This window comes from Jaculus jaculus, chromosome 14 (assembly GCF_020740685.1).
Source record: "Jaculus jaculus isolate mJacJac1 chromosome 14, mJacJac1.mat.Y.cur, whole genome shotgun sequence".
Lineage (NCBI taxonomy): Eukaryota > Metazoa > Chordata > Mammalia > Rodentia > Dipodidae > Jaculus > Jaculus jaculus.
In genome coordinates this window covers 20,148,268-20,163,770 of record NC_059115.1, presented here as the reverse complement: position 1 = coordinate 20,163,770, position 15,503 = coordinate 20,148,268, and the positions used below count along the sequence as shown (strand labels likewise).

At 46.9% G+C, this 15,503-nt stretch overlaps 1 pseudogene; it reads right to left on the bottom strand.

The window, feature by feature from the left end:
* Positions 1 to 15: 15 nt before the first annotated feature.
* On the bottom strand, positions 16 to 13,535 carry LOC101616303 (annotated as a pseudogene).
* Positions 13,536 to 15,503: the final 1,968 nt, after the last annotated feature.

Sequence of the window (15,503 nt, the reverse complement as noted above, 5' to 3'; positions counted from 1 at the left end):
GCTCCCAGTGCCCAGTCATCTGCCCACGTCAGGGCCAGCAGCCAGAGCAGCAACATTGAAGGGTTTCTGGGCTCCCAGGAGTGCACAGAGACGGGGAGTGCAGCAGAACCCACCAAAGTGCAGCTGGCAAGGAATCAGAGCGCTCAGCTTACAGAAGAGGAACCAGAGGGCCGTGGGTGATGGGAGCTCCTGCCTCTGCACAGAACTGACAACACAGACCAGTGAGACGTTAGAAACCCGCCCGGACAGGAGCAGAGGAGGAGTCCTGCCCTGTCTTGCGTGTCACCTTTCAACACTCGGATGGTCTCAGACGTGGGTGGCATCTGAGGCCCTGTCCCTCTGTGGGAGTGTTTCTCATTTCCTGCAGCGCTGGGCTTCCGGTGCCACGGGGCTGCCACCCTACCCTCATCTCTTCTGGGACTCTGTCTTTCTGTGTAGGCCAAACTGTTCTTGAACTCAGCACTCCCTGGCCTCAGTCTCTCTAGTGCTGGCTTTACAGGTATGTGCCATCGCGTCTGGCTTCTGAAGGGCTTTCTTGCATCACTGTCACCTCCCGGAGCTGTCTCCCTCCTGCCTGGCCTGGCAGTGTCACAGACAGTGTGGGTCCTGCCAGATGTGTGGCTGGAAAGAAGAGTCCTCAGGGATCTGGTGACAGCATCTCTTCACTCCTTCACTCACTCATTCAGCAAACACTCTGGGCATTGGGAGGTTGGTCACATGTGCCCTGGTCCTCATGCTGAGCTGCTGCCATGCAGGAGCCTCAACACACACACACACACACACACGATGCCATCTTCAGAGCTGTGGCACTGGGGAGATTGCCACCTGCCATGGTGGCATGTGGGTATATTTTTTACAAAAAAAAGCATGCACTCAGGACTTGAGAGATGGCTCAGCAGTTGAGGTGCTTGCCTGCAAAGCCTAACAGTCTGGGTTTGATTCCCCAGGACCCATGTGGCTAGAGGACCTGGTGTGCCCATTCTCATTCTCTCTTTCTCCTTGCATGGTAGCACATACCTTTAATCCCAGTACTCAGGAGGCAAACATAGGAGAATTGCTATGAGTTCAAGAGCACTCTGAGACTATATAGTAGATTCCAAGACAGCTGGAGCTACAGTGAGATCTCACCTTGAAAAAAAATAAAAAGGAGGGCTGGAGAGATGGCTTAGCGGTTAAGCGCTTGCCTGTGAAGCCTAAGTACCCCGGTTCGAGGCTCAGTTCCCCAGGTCCCACGTTAGCCAGATGCACAGGGGGCGCATGCGTCTGGAGTTCGTTTGCAGTGGCTGGAGGCCCTGACACACTCATTCTCTCTCTCTGTCTGCCTCTTTCTCTCTCTGTCTGTTGTTCTCAAATAAATAAATAAAAATGAACAAAAAATTTTTTTAAAAAAAAAAGGAAAGAAAAAAAAGCAATACTAAAAAAAAATGCACTCAAAATTTGCTCCCCACAATTAGTACTCTGATGTGCTCGTGACAACTGCAGGATAAGACCATGCGGTGTCCTCATGTGACACGGGGTGGGGGGGACACATAATGTGAACCAATGCAGAAGAAATGGCTATTCACCAGTGCTGCATTTGGGGTGGTGTGAATAGTGGCGACACCCGTGTTCTCACAAGCCGACCAGCACTTCTTCCATGTCACAAATCTGTGTCCTCCACTTAGACGTACCTCAGAATACACCACGGTTCCATTGGTGAGTGGGTTTGCAGCAGGAATTAAATCTGGGTTGGTCAGGCGGTTGTTCGTCTCAGTCAGCATAGACTTGAAGGTCTGGCTTCCTTCTCCAGGCATCTCACATCGCAGACTGCGCATGTGATTGCAGGGGCTTATTGCCAGTGTTCCCTTTTACCCGCTGGCCTGTGCTCTCCTGCTCCCATGGAGCTCTTCATGTAACACACTCCCCAGGAGTTGGGGGCAGATGGATGGTTTGGGGGATTGGATAAAGCTGCTGGAAGTATGAACAGGTGAACAGGTGGGGTTCAGTGTGCACATGAGTCCATATTCCTCGGGTAAATACTGAGGAGTATGTCACTTGCTCATATGTTCTGTGCAAAGTTATATTTGTACGAAATTGGCTAACCATTCTTCAAGAGGCTGTATATTTTGCACTTCCACTAACAGTGTGTGTGAGCTTACTATAGCACTTGAAATTATCAATTTTTTTTAAACTATTTATGTATTTGTCTTTTATTTTTTAGCCATTCTTTTTTTTTTTTTTGAGGCAGTGTCTCACTCTAGTCCAGGCTGACCTGAAATTCTCTATGCAGTCTCAGGGTGGCCTCGAACTCACAGCAATCCTCCTATCTATGCCTCCAGAGTGCTGGGATTAAAGGTGTGAGCCACCACACACAGCTCATTCTTTTTTTCTTTTTTTGAGACAAGCCCAACTGACTGGCCTTTTATAATGAGAGAGAGAGAGAGTGGGAGAGAATGGGCATGCCAGGACCTCTAGCCACTGCAAATGAACTCCAGACACATGTGCCACTTTATGCATCTAGTTTTATGTGGGTACTGGGGAATTGAACCTGGGCCCTTAGGCTTTGCAAGAAAGCACCGTAACCACTGAGTGATCTCTCCAGCCCTATTTTGTAGCCATTGTAATTGGTCTCTATGGACATCTCAATCTGGTTTTTTCTGTAATTCCATAATTGTAATAAGGGTGAGCACATTTTCATATAATTATCAGTTCAATTATTTTCCTTTGGTAAAGTAGATGCTGGAATGTTTGGTTATATTTTCTTATTGTCATGTTAAAAATCTACATGAAAATTTACCATCTGGGCCCAGTGTGGTGGCACACGCCTTTAATTCCAGCACTTTGGAGGCTGAAGTAGGAGAATTGCTGTGAGTTGAGGCCAGCCTGAGACTACATAGTGAATTCCAGGTCAGCCTGGGCAAGAGCAAAACAATATCTTGAGACAAACAAACAAACAAAAAATGCTATTTGGGAGCTGAGAAGATGGCTCAGCAGTTAAAGGCCCTTGCTTGCAAGGGTGGTGACTTGAATTTGATCCTCCTCAGCACCATATAAAATGGGATGCAAAGCGTTACACATGTCTACAACCCCAACACACCTATACACCTATGGCAATGGGAGAAGAAGCCAGAAGAATCTAGAAAGTTGCAAGCAGCAGGGGCAAGAGAGACAACTATCTCAAAAGAAGCAAGAAAGAGGCCATGAGTAAGGAGAATGGAGAAGTGCTTACAGAAGTAGAAATGTAAGTAGAGGATCAGAATACTGGTGGTGGAAAGATCTAAGAGGGGAGGTCAGATCAGGAGGATGGAAGAGAGGAAAGCGTGGGGAGGTTTAGCCCAAACTAAAGATGATATGAATAAACCACATGAAAGCCTACTTCTTTATTATAGAATGAAAATTTAAGCCATAGCTTGTTATAAGAAAACTCCAGTGCCAGTGAAGGGTGAATTACCAGTGTATTGTTCTAAATCTTGCCCATGACAGAAAATCTTCCATATTTGGGCTTGTTAGTCTGGCTCATTTCGCCTGACATTAGATGTCCAATTCTACCTACTTTGCTGGAAACCACATGCCATCTTAATGATCTTTTGTGGAACAGTGGAATCTTGTCCTTAAGTTCTGGGTTACACATAAGGGGAGTTCTAGTGCGGGGCACAGGTGGGCAGGAGGAAAAAAATCTAAAAGGGGTAGTAAGGTCTGAGACAGATAGGGAAGTTTCAGAGCTCAGAGAAATGCAGGTATCTCTTTTCAGGACCTATCACTGTTGCCTTTGAAATCCTAGCATTAATTATTTTTCACATAGCTGTGGCAAAATACCTTCCCAGTGCTAATTAAGGGAGAAGTTAATTGGCTCATGGTTTCAAAGTCACAGTGCATCCCAGTGAGGAAGAAGTGCTAACACTCTGCCTGTGCTCACATTTTTTTTTCCTCAAATTTTTGTACATTGAGAAGCAAAGAGATAGGCTAGAACCAGAGGTGGCATAGCCCTCAGGGCCTTCCCAGAGGGCCTGATGTCCATCAGCTAGGCCACATGTCCCAAAGGTTCCATGGCCTCTGTAAACAGTGTTTTCAACTGGGGACCAAGTGTTTCAACATTTGACCTTGTGGGGGACATTTCACATTCAAACCATAGTGCTCTGTAAAAAGTCTTGGCACTTGTGAGTAAATAAAGGATCATGCCAGGGGGTGTGGCGGGGAAGGAGAACCACATGTATTTCCCATTTGGTTCTGGTGGCGTTGTAGCAGTTATCTTCTCATTGCCAGAATGAAGCACCCAACCAGAAGCAGCTTATATATAGGAGTTTATTTTCAGCATCCAGTGTGAAAGGGAAGTTTCGTTATGGCAGGAAAAACACAGCAAGAGCATAAGGCTGGGCCGGGCGCTGTGGTGCACGCACTAGGGAGGCAGAGGTAGGAGGATCACCGTGAGTTCGAGGCCACCCTGAGAATACAGAGTGAATTCCAGGTGAGCCTGGGCTAGAGTGAGACCCCACCTCAAAAAACAAAAACAAAAACAAACAAAAAAGAGCATCAGGCTGGCTCCCAGGCGGGTAGCAGCATGAATAAGCCAGCAAGCTGGTCTTGGCTATAAACTCTCAAGAGCCCCCACCCCGCTGCCAGGGACACATGTCCCAAAGGCTCCACCAGCTAGGGACTAAGGACAAGGCTGGGGGGGAGGGGACTTTTTACAAAGTCTCAAAAGCATTCAGTATTAGTCACCAGCGTCCCTGCATAGTGGGTGATGGCACTCTTACAGAGGGCTCCTCGTGTTTGATAAGCACACACCCACCCTGACAGCCTGCAGACAAAAGCTGAGGTCCAAACAGGGACAGGGAGAAGAGGGCAAGGAAGGACATTCAGGAGTGGGAACTGCACTTCAGAGGCTCCAGTGCAGGAGTTTGGGGGGAGTCCGTGAGAGGGCCGTGAAGCAGGAAGGGAGGACTCAGAGTATGGCGGGGGCCGACTGCACAAGGTCTCCAGTGCAGGCTGTGGAGTGTGTCCATCTCCATCCGACACAGGGCTGTTCCGACCGTGGAGGAAGCGGGCGATGGCTGCAGCTGGAGATCTGTTCCAGAGACCAATTCTAGGGATACATGGGAACAGGGAATGTACAGGATTCAGAGAGCAGGGAGAGAGATGAGGGCCAAGGACAGCTAGGGTCAGGGTGGAGAATGGAGTCAGGATGGACTGGGGTGAGGAGGTGGAGAGGCCATGTGGTAGTTCACGGATAAACAGTAGAGAGGTCATGATGGAGACTCACAGCTAAGATGGGGCCTCGGAACCAGGGGCATCATGGAAACCCAGCAGGGACATGGGATATAATGGGGATGGGAGAGGATGAAGATTGCCTGAGGTTAGGCTGAGCCAGGCCATCGTGTGACCACCACAAGGAGATGTCCAAAAGGATGTAGGATGCTGGGACCCATACATACCACTCACCTGAGCGACTAAGTCATGACCGTGTCATGGTCCCTGTGCACTGTTAGCCTCACCGTCTTCTTCCTGCAGGGCTTCATGCTAAGTGAGGAGACCAGGACCCTCGGGGTGGGCATTGGGGGACTGTGTACATCAGCCACCTTTCCTGTGCCCTGATCGGGGGCTGAAAAGGTGACTGAGGAAAAGAACGATGCCAAGCCCATGGGACCTGCTGGATGCAACCGGTCTGTCTCAACATGGGCCAGAACTAGGGACAAAACAACATCTAGCCCATGTGGAGTTCTTACCACCTACAAAGCCCTCTGCCTGGACTCTGGTCCTCCAGATACCTTCATGTCCCCAGCACTGGGAATCTAGGTTCAGCCTTGGGTCCCTGCCTTCCTCACACCTCCTCCTCTTCCAGGGGCAGAACTCACCTGAAAAGGATGAGACAGAGCCAGAGAAGCAGGACCTTGAGCGCCGCCTCCCCCATAGCCACCAGAACCACCTCTGCCAGGGGCCCTGATCTCCCTGCACAAATAAGGACAGGCTGGACTCACCTTCGAATCACAGCAGGAGTCCCTCCTCTTCTAGTAGGACTTGGATTTGGTCCTTCAGAGCTTCCTTCCTTCCTAGATCTGGTATCACATCAGCCCAGATCTCCTCCAACCCTACACCCCATTGTCCAACAACAGTAAGTCAGAGAAAAGCGAATCTCTCTCTATCAAAATTAAAACCTCTGTCAGCCAGCTATTGTGCCGCATGTCTGTAGTCCCAGCACTCTGGGGGCAGAGGTAGAAGGATAATGAGTTCAAAGACAGCCTGGGCTACATAGCAAGATCCTCCAGCCTCAAAAAAAAAAAAAAGTCTGAGTTAGAGAGATTGCTTAGTGGTTAAGGCACTTGCCTGTGAAGCCTAGGGACCCAGGTTCAATTCCCCAGTACCCAAGTAAGCCAGATGCACAAGGTGGCACATTCATCTGGAGTTCATTTGCAGTGGCTGGAGGCCTTGGGACACCCATTCTCTCTCTCTCTCCATATATATATGTCCTGTTTGTCTCTTTCAAATAAATAAATAAAAATAAAAAGATTAAAAACAAGTCAACCAAACAAACTGAAAACAAAGTAACATTTAGGGGCTAAAGGGTTAGGGCACTTGCCTGCAAAGCCTAATGATCTGGATTTGATACCCCAGTATCCACATAAATCCAGATGCACAAAGTGACGCATGCATCTGGAGTACATTTGCAGTAGCTAGAAGCCCTGGTGCAGCCATATTCAATCATTTATTAATTCATTCTCTCACTTCTTGCAAATAAATAATATATTTTTTAAGTGGCATTTAGATCACTAATTAATACTATCAAGGGAAGGCTGGAGAGATGGCTTAGCAGTTAAGGTGTTTGCCTGCAAAGCCAAAGGATCCCGGTTTGATTATCCAGAGCTCATGTAAGCCAGATGCACAAGGTGGCACATGCATCTGGAGTTTGTTTGCAGTGGATGGGGCCCTGGCACGCCCATTATCTCCCTCTCTGCCTCTTTTTATCACTCAAATAAATAAATAAAATATATTAAATAATAATAATATCAAAGGAGGGTTTGAGAGATGGCTAGCAGTTAAAGCACATGCCTGCAAAGTCTAAGGACCTGGGTTTGATTCCCCAGTACCCACATAAAGCCAGATGCACAAAATGGTGTGTGCATCTGGTGTTTGTTTGCAGTGGCTGGAGGTCCTGAGACACCCATTATCTCTGTCTCTCTTCTCTCTTTGCTTGCAAATAATAAAAATATTTTTAAAATAAATAAATAAGTATCAAGGGAGCTGGGCATGTGGTGCATGCCTTTAATCTCAACACTCAGGAGGCTGAGGTTGAAGGATGGCCATGAGTAAGAGGCCAGCCTGAAGTTACAATGAATTTCAGGTCAAAAATAAGAATAAAAATCAAGAAGAGGGTTGGCAAGATGGCTCAGAGAGTAAAGTGCTTGCTGCAGAAGCATGAGGACTTGAGTTCAGATCCCCAGAACTCACGTAAAAGCTGGGTGCTGTAGGGGGGCATCTGCCATCCCAGCATGCTTATGATGGGATGGAAAGTGGAAACAGAAGTCTCCTGGAAATCTTTGAGCCAGCTCGCTTGGCTTATAAAGCAGCGAACAAAGAGACTCCCTGCCTCAAACAAGGGGGAGGCAAGGGCAGATAGCCGAAGTTGTCCTCTGGGCTCCACATGTGTGCCACAGCACTCCCGTGCCTGCCGTCACATGCATGAACACACGCACACACATGCACACACACTACAAGGAACACAAACAACCCATCACATGACTAATCATAGAATGTTCAAGAATGTCTCAAAAGTAGATATATGAATGACCAGTGAGTACATGACAGTGCTCTTCCCATCCTCCTTGTGCACATCCACATTGCAGCGTGACTTAATGAGAAGGAAAATAATCACACTGATGGGAATGTGGAGTGTTTGGAACCATGGGCATGGCTGGAGGGGACAGGAAGTGGTGTGACACCATGGAAGCCAGTCAGCATCTCCTCAGGAGAAAAACAGAATGCCAACAGCCATGGTGCTGTTTCCCTTCCTGCGTGTGCGCTCAGGTAACCGAAACTTGCTCAGCCCTGAGTGGAAATCTCTTGTGTCCATCACCTGACAAACAGATGAGCAAACTGTGATCTATGCAAATAATAAATGTTATATAGGTTTACAAAGGAATGAAACACTGGGGCATGCTACAGGGGTGAGCCCTGAAAACACAATGCCAGGGGACAATAGTCAGACACAAAGGGCTACATTTTCTTTTGTATTTGTGTAGGTGTGCCTATTCATGTGTGTGTGCACACATGTGTGTGGGGTCACATGCATGTATATGTGTTGGCCAGAGGACAGGACAACCTCAGGTATCGTCCTCAGATGCCACACCTCTTTTAATAAAGGGTCTGTCGCTGGCCTGGAACCCACCTAATCAGGCTACATTGGCCGGTCAGCCCCAGGGATCTTCCTGTCTCCATCTCCCTAACTCTGAAATTGTAAGTGCATACCACCATTCCTGGCTTTCTCTTTTTAAACATAGGTTCTGTGGATCACACCCAGGTCCTAATGCTTGCAAGGCAAGCACTTTACTATCTGAGTCTTCTCCTAGACCCAAATTTTCTTAGGCAACTTGGCAGAGACCATAGCAGGTCAGTGGTCAGTGTTTTCCACAGAAGATGCAGGGAGTCAGCATCGGGGGAAGTGTTTCTTTTAGGGGTGGTAAAAAGGTTCTGGAGTCATACAATGGCATTGCTTGTATGATAGTGGTAGGTGAATTTTATCTCAAATAAAGATATAGCTCAGGCTGACTTTGAACTCATGATAATCTTCCTACCTTAGCCCCCTGAGTGCTGGGATTATAGGTGTGAGCCAACTTCAAATAAAGATATAAAGGGCTAGGGTTATAGTCCAGTGATAAAGTGCCAGTGTAGCATGCATGAGGTCCTGGATTCAATCCCCAATATTACAAAAAAGACTATTTGAGGGCTGGAGGGGTGGCTCAGTGGTTAAGGAGCTTGCCTGTGAAGCCTAAGGGCCCAGGTTTAATTCCCCAGTATCCATGTAAAGCCAGATGCACAAGGTGATGCATGCATCTGGAGTTCGTTTGCAGTGGCTACAGGCCCTGGTACAATCATTCTCTTGGTTTGCCTCTTTCTCATAAACAAATATTTTTTAAAAAGCTATTTGAGTAAAAATATAAGAACTATAAGGAAATTCTAAATTTTACCTGACTCCTACAAGACCCTAAGAGCTCCCTAGGGGCTAACATGTGACTCAGCACTCTTCCCCAAGATCAAGCCCCAGCACCCAAAACAATGGGTAAATAGAAGCACACACCTTCATCTCTCATTGTGGGGCATGTACTATTGCCCGACCTTCATGGAGGAAAACCACTGGGCAATCATTCTCAAAATCAGAAATACAAGTGATCCAGCTACATTTTGCATTTAGGAGTTTCTCCTCCCTGCCCCCCCCCCCATTACACACACATTTGTGGGTATACAAGACTATTTACTGAGCCCTGCTGTTGGCTGAATGAACTCAGTGCTGTGGCATTGGTACAAAATGCCACGGAATTGGCATCTATCCATGCAGTGGGAAACTACAGGCATGGAGAACAAGGATTGTCTGTGCTACTGACATCCAGCGACCTCTCAGATCCTCAAGTGGATGAACCCAGGCACAGTGCAGACACTGATCACTTGTGGGTAGAGGACTGAAGTTCTGGAGATAGACTGCTGGTTGTGTCCTAGAGAGGTTTGCCTGTGTGGCTATGCCTCCTGCACAAACACCCCATATATATATATATGTATATACACATATATGTTCATATGAATATATAGCCCAGACTAGAGGCAGATCAGATATACCAGATGCATGAAAAGTATCCACAATATGTGGTTTCATGAATGTTGGCTGTCCCTGTAGCTGCTGAGGGAAAGATGAGTGGGTGGAGACAAACTCAAATTTCAGCATGAGCTGTGGACAGGTAGTAGCCACTGGTTTCCCCACTAGAATCTCTGTCTACAGGGAGTGATGGTCCCTGCCCTAACTGAAGAGGTCTTGCTCCCACAGCCCACAATGGTTCCCCCTTCCTGGGGCAGCTCCTCTGGAGGCTGGGTCTATTGGGGTCTGTTTAGCGTCTTTGAGAGGAAGAGAGAATTTCCATCTTAAGTTGAAGTAAGAATGAGATAAGACAGGACTCCCTGCCCTGCCCAGAGCTCACTCAGAGTCAGAAGGATTGAGCCCTTCTGGATCACCAACTTAAAGGCCATCCGGGACACAGCTACCATGAACCTCCCAAGCTTGGATTGGAACTCACAGGAGACATTGAGCTGGATGGTCCTCTCCACAGTCACACCAGCTCCAGGGAAGGTCACCTGACAGGTGAGGTAGGTGCCATGGTCCTGGGGCCGGGGCGTGAGGGTCAGCATTGAGGAGAGCGTGGTCCTGGGGCCGGTGGAGATGAGAGCAGCTGACATCCAGGAGAAGATGGGGGTGTCCCTCACTCACAGGCCCAGGGCACCAAGCAGGTCAGGTTGCTGGGATGGCCAGGCTCCAGGGTTAGTGGGATGTCGATGCGGGGGGTGTGGGTGAGGGTTGGTGGGCTGAGGGCAACAGGTTGGATCAGGAAGGGGGAGGTGCAGCCATGGGGATAGCTCTGCTTCAGCCCTGGTGCTCTGGCCTCAGCTGTTCCCAGGACAGAGCCCCAGGCCACATCTGCCTAGCTGCACCCTTAACCATCAGCTGGGTCTCCTGGAGTCAGAACCTTACCTGTCACGTGCACAGAGATTGTATTACCAAAATAATTCCTGAATCCATCCAAAAGAAATAAGATCCATTGTCGGGCTGGAGAGATGGCTTAGCGGTTAAGCGCTTGCCTGTGAAGCCTAAGGACCCCGGTTCGAGGCTCAATTCCCCAGGACCCACGTTAGCCAGATGCACAAGGGGGCCGCATGCATCTGGAATTCGTCTGTAGTGGCTGGAAGCCCTGGCCGGCCCATTCTCTCTCCCTCTCTCCGCCTCGTTCTCTATCTGTCGCTTTCAAATAGATAACTAAAAATAAACAAACAAACAAAAAAGATCCATTGTCACCCCTCTGAGCGTCTCTGATGTCCAGGGAACAGTTGTTTCTCCCCTGGACACTGGGCAGGAGGAATAGGCCCTGGGTCTCCTTCTGCCCCTGTCTCTTTGGCTTGCTTGTGGCCACTGGAAGGAAAATCCAGGTTTATATCCGCCCCTGCACGGAACCAGTAGCTGGCCCCAGGCTCTGGAAAGTCTATCTAGGAGGAGTAATGGAAGAATGTGCAAGGCACAAAGACGCAAAGGCCGTCCTGCACTGTCACCAACTCTTGCACCTTAAAGGATAGGTGCCTAGAACAGGCACCCCGGCACCCTGCAGCAACAGGAAGGTGGGCTCCAGGTACCCAGTCACCAGCCCAGAATAAGGGCAGCAACACAGACAGCAACATCACAGCGCCGGGTGGCTGTTTGGTGAGCTCCAGTGAGTGAGCAAAGAAGGAAAGGCAAGGGAGGCGCCGCGGGTAGGCAAAAGCTGCAGACAGACCACAAATATCAGTTCCCAGAAGAGGAACCCTGGACCACAGGAGGCCTGGACTTTTCTGTCTATTGAGAGGGAACCTGGGCGACCCAGGAAGCAAGCAACAGGTGTGGTTAAAAAAAAAAAAAAACAAGGGCTGGAGAGATGGCTTAGCGATTAAGCGCTTGCCTGTGAAGCCTAAGGACCCCGGTTCGAGGCTCGGTTCCCCAGGTCCCACGTTAGCCAGATGCACAAGGGGGCGCACGCGTCTGGAGTTCGTTTGCAGAGGCTGGAGGCCCTGGCGCGCCCATTCTCTCTCTCTCTCTCTATCTGCCTCTTTCTCTCTCTGTCACTCTCAAATAAAAAAGAAAACAAAAAAAAACCTTTAAAAAAATTGTTAACAACAACAAAAGTAGGCATAACATGGTATTTCTCCATCAGTTGGAGTCCACCATTAAAAAAAAAAAACAAAAAAAAAAAAAAACAAAATTAAAATTGATTTGTTAAGTTACTATAAAAATTAATTATTAAAAGCTAAAACTTATTTTTGTTAACAAATAAAAGATCTCAAAAACCTGTCCCACCCCCAAAATTATAAAAAAAAAACAATTTAAAAGAAAACAAAATAAAATTCATTACTAGAATAACTTAACTACAAAACTAATCTACAAATTGTCACAGCCTGTTTGTTCACTCGCCCCTCCCCTTAAGCATAAAAACTATAAAATAAAAATAAAATCTCCACTTGGGGCCAAAACTTCTTTAAAGGACGACCTCAAACATTTTTTGCTCCCAAATAATAAACTCTACTTTCACTCATACTAACATTAAAATAATCTTTCCAAAAATTTTTTCTACAACACAGGGAAGAGCAGAGCATACCCTGCACCCGCTCAGACGCTTCTCTCCAGCACTGGGGAGGGACCTGGACACAGGACAAGTCTAAGGTCTTCCCACTCTGAAGGTTTTTCTTTCTCTATTAAATATTTTTATTGTATTTATTTGAGAGAGAGAGAGAGAGAATGGGTCCACCAGGTATGGACCTCTGGCCATGCACCTGGCTCTGCAAGAGTGCTAAGGAATCAAACCCAGACTGTCAGGCTTTGCAAGCAAGTGTCTTTAGCCACATAGCCAACTCCTCAGATCCTCTTTTCCTTTTATAATTAAAAATATTTATTTATTTATTTATGAGAAAGAGAGAGGAAGAGTAAGACAGAGAGAGAGAGAGAATGGGAGCAACAGGGCATCTAGCTACTGCAAACTCCAAACTCATGCACCACCTTGTGCATCTGGCTTTATGTGGGTAATGGGGAATCAAATCTGGGTCCTTAGGCTTTGCAGGCAAGCATCTTAACTGCTGAGCCATCTCTCCAGACCCCTCTTTTTCTTTTTATTGGTATGTTAATTATACATAACAATGGATTTCATTATGACAGTTTCCTACATGTAGACAATATAATTTTTGCACTGTATGTGTGTGCACGTTTGAACATGTGGGGTGTACATGCGAGCCCATAAGTGTGAAGGCCAGAAGTTGACACCGGGGCGGTCTGCTTCACTCACTCTTCACCTCATTCCTTGACAAAGGCTCTCTTGCTGAACTTAAAGCTATCCAGCTGAAATAGACTAGCTAGCTGGTGAGCCCCAGGACTGCTCCCTTCCTCTACCTCCCCAGCACTGCTAGGTTCCATACGTCTGGCATTTTACATGGATTCCGGAGATCGGAACTCAGATCTTCATAGTTGCACAGCAAGCGCCTTGCCCACTGGGTCCTCTTCCCAGCCCCGACAAGATATTTTTACCACACTCGCCCCCAATTACCCTCTCTTCTTCCCTTCCCATTCCAGCTGCTCCCCTCCCTCGTCCCAACCAGTGCTCCTACGTACTTGCCATTTCTTGTTATATTATTATTTTCTCTTTTGTCCACATTTTTATTCTTAGATATGGACATATTTTATATATAAACACCACATGTTGGTACCATCCTTTCCCTCATCCCTCACCTTTTCCGAAGACGCCTTCCTCATTGGGGTGCTGTTCAACCCCATGAGGACTGTGGGTCATGCATTGTAGGGGCAGCAGTCAGTTATGAAGGAGAGGCAATGTCTCTGTGCAAAATGTCCCAATTTATGGCTCTAACAATCTTTCTGCCCCCTTTTCTGCAAAATTCCCTGAGCCATTCTGGGAGCATTTTAAGTCTACTTCAGTGGTGGGCTCTTAGGAGCATCTGGATCTCTGGTTTGGTAGGTGTTAAGTATCTTTCAGTATCTTTCTCTATCACCCTTATGTTGATATCAGCTTAACTAAGAAAGCAGCACTCTTGCTCATTTCCCCAGTTCCTCTGTGGTTTCAGCTGGGGCGGGGGATGGAGTGCACTGAGTCATTTATCTCCTCAAATCCAGTTCCCATAAGAAAAAGAGAAACAGATTCTCTAACGGAGAGTTAAGTCAGAGCCAGTTAAATGGGATAACCATTATTAATTTAGAGAAAATTAAAAGTGTTTAGACAGTCTTGTAGTCTAAGGTTAGTGGGAGCTTGACAATGGAAAGCAGAATCATTATCTGGATATGATTCTGACTTGTTTCCCAGTTCCAGATATGGTTTCTTTTCCATTGAGTGGATCTGTTAGCCAATCCAAGAGCAGTGGGTTACCCACCATGGCTGTGTGCCACTATTGCACTTGTGTGAGCATCAAGTCAATTTGTTTGCTTCTGAGTCACTTAGACTTTGAGTTGCTTGGACAGATGTTGGCCACTTTCCCCTCGTAGCTCATGTAGCACGTTCAAGCACTAGATGGGCTGATTGTCTGGGGACTGGCTCTCCTCTGTATTCCAACCAGGTCTCTCCATGGTCCATGCCAACAGCATTTGGTGTCTTCAGCAGTTGGGTATTACCATTAACCCCTGGTGAGTAATCAAGTGTCCTGGCAGAAGTCTGTCTTGTTTGTTTTGGGAGAACTAGTAGGTTTCTCTGATCAACAACTCATTGTGGGTGTAGACCACATCCAGGGCGGTCTAGGTCTTCAATCTGTTCCATTGGTGTATGGTTCTTTTTTTTATTGCAGTACAATGCTGGTTTTGTCACTATGGTTTTGTAATATAGTTTGAGATCAGGTATGGTGATACCACCAGAGGTGCTTATTTTGCTGAGGATATGTTTAGATATCCGAGGCCTTCTGCCATTCCATATAAATTTTGAAATCATTTTTTAAAATCTCTGTGAAGAATGATGCTGGTATTTTTATTGTTATTGCATTAAATCTGTATTAAACCTGGTGCAGGGAATTACAGGCCAGCACCCAGGGAAAAGAAAAAATAAAAAGCCAGGAAAGAAAGAAAAACAAAGAATTTGAGGTTAGATTTCATCTCGCTCTCTCCAGGGCCCTTTCATTCAGGTGCTCCCTCTAAGGTCCTCTTGAGGGTTACACCTTTTAGTCTGACTTCCAGGATATAGGATTCTATGGTACCAGTTCAATTTTGGTTCAGTTTATGTCCCCCCACCCTTTCCCTTCCCTAAAACCCTACCCTCCCTATTGTCCAAGCCTCAAGATGCTATTCAGTTGTGTCAGCAACTTGGACTGATCCAGGTTAGGAACTGCAGATGAGTGAAATCATGTGATGGTTGTCGGCCATTTTTCTACAAATGTCAGTGTGTATTTTTTTCCTACTGCTGAGTAGAATTCCATCGTGTAGGTATGCCACATCTTGGTTATCCATTCATCCAATGATGGGCACCTGAGTTGATTCCAGTTTTTAGCTATTATGAATTGGGCAGCTATCAACATGGTTGAGCAAATATTTCTAAACTGAGATGTGGAGCTTGTAGGGGAATAACAGAGTCTGTTGGTAACTCTATATTCATCCTTGTCAGGAGTCTCCAAATTGACTCCCACAGTGGTTGTACCAGCTTCCATTCCCACCAATAGTTAATGAGTGCTTCATTATCTCCACAGCCCTGCCAACATTTGTTTTTCATTTGATTTTTTTTTTTTTTAATGTTTGCTATCCTTGCTGGGGTAAGGTGGAATCTCAT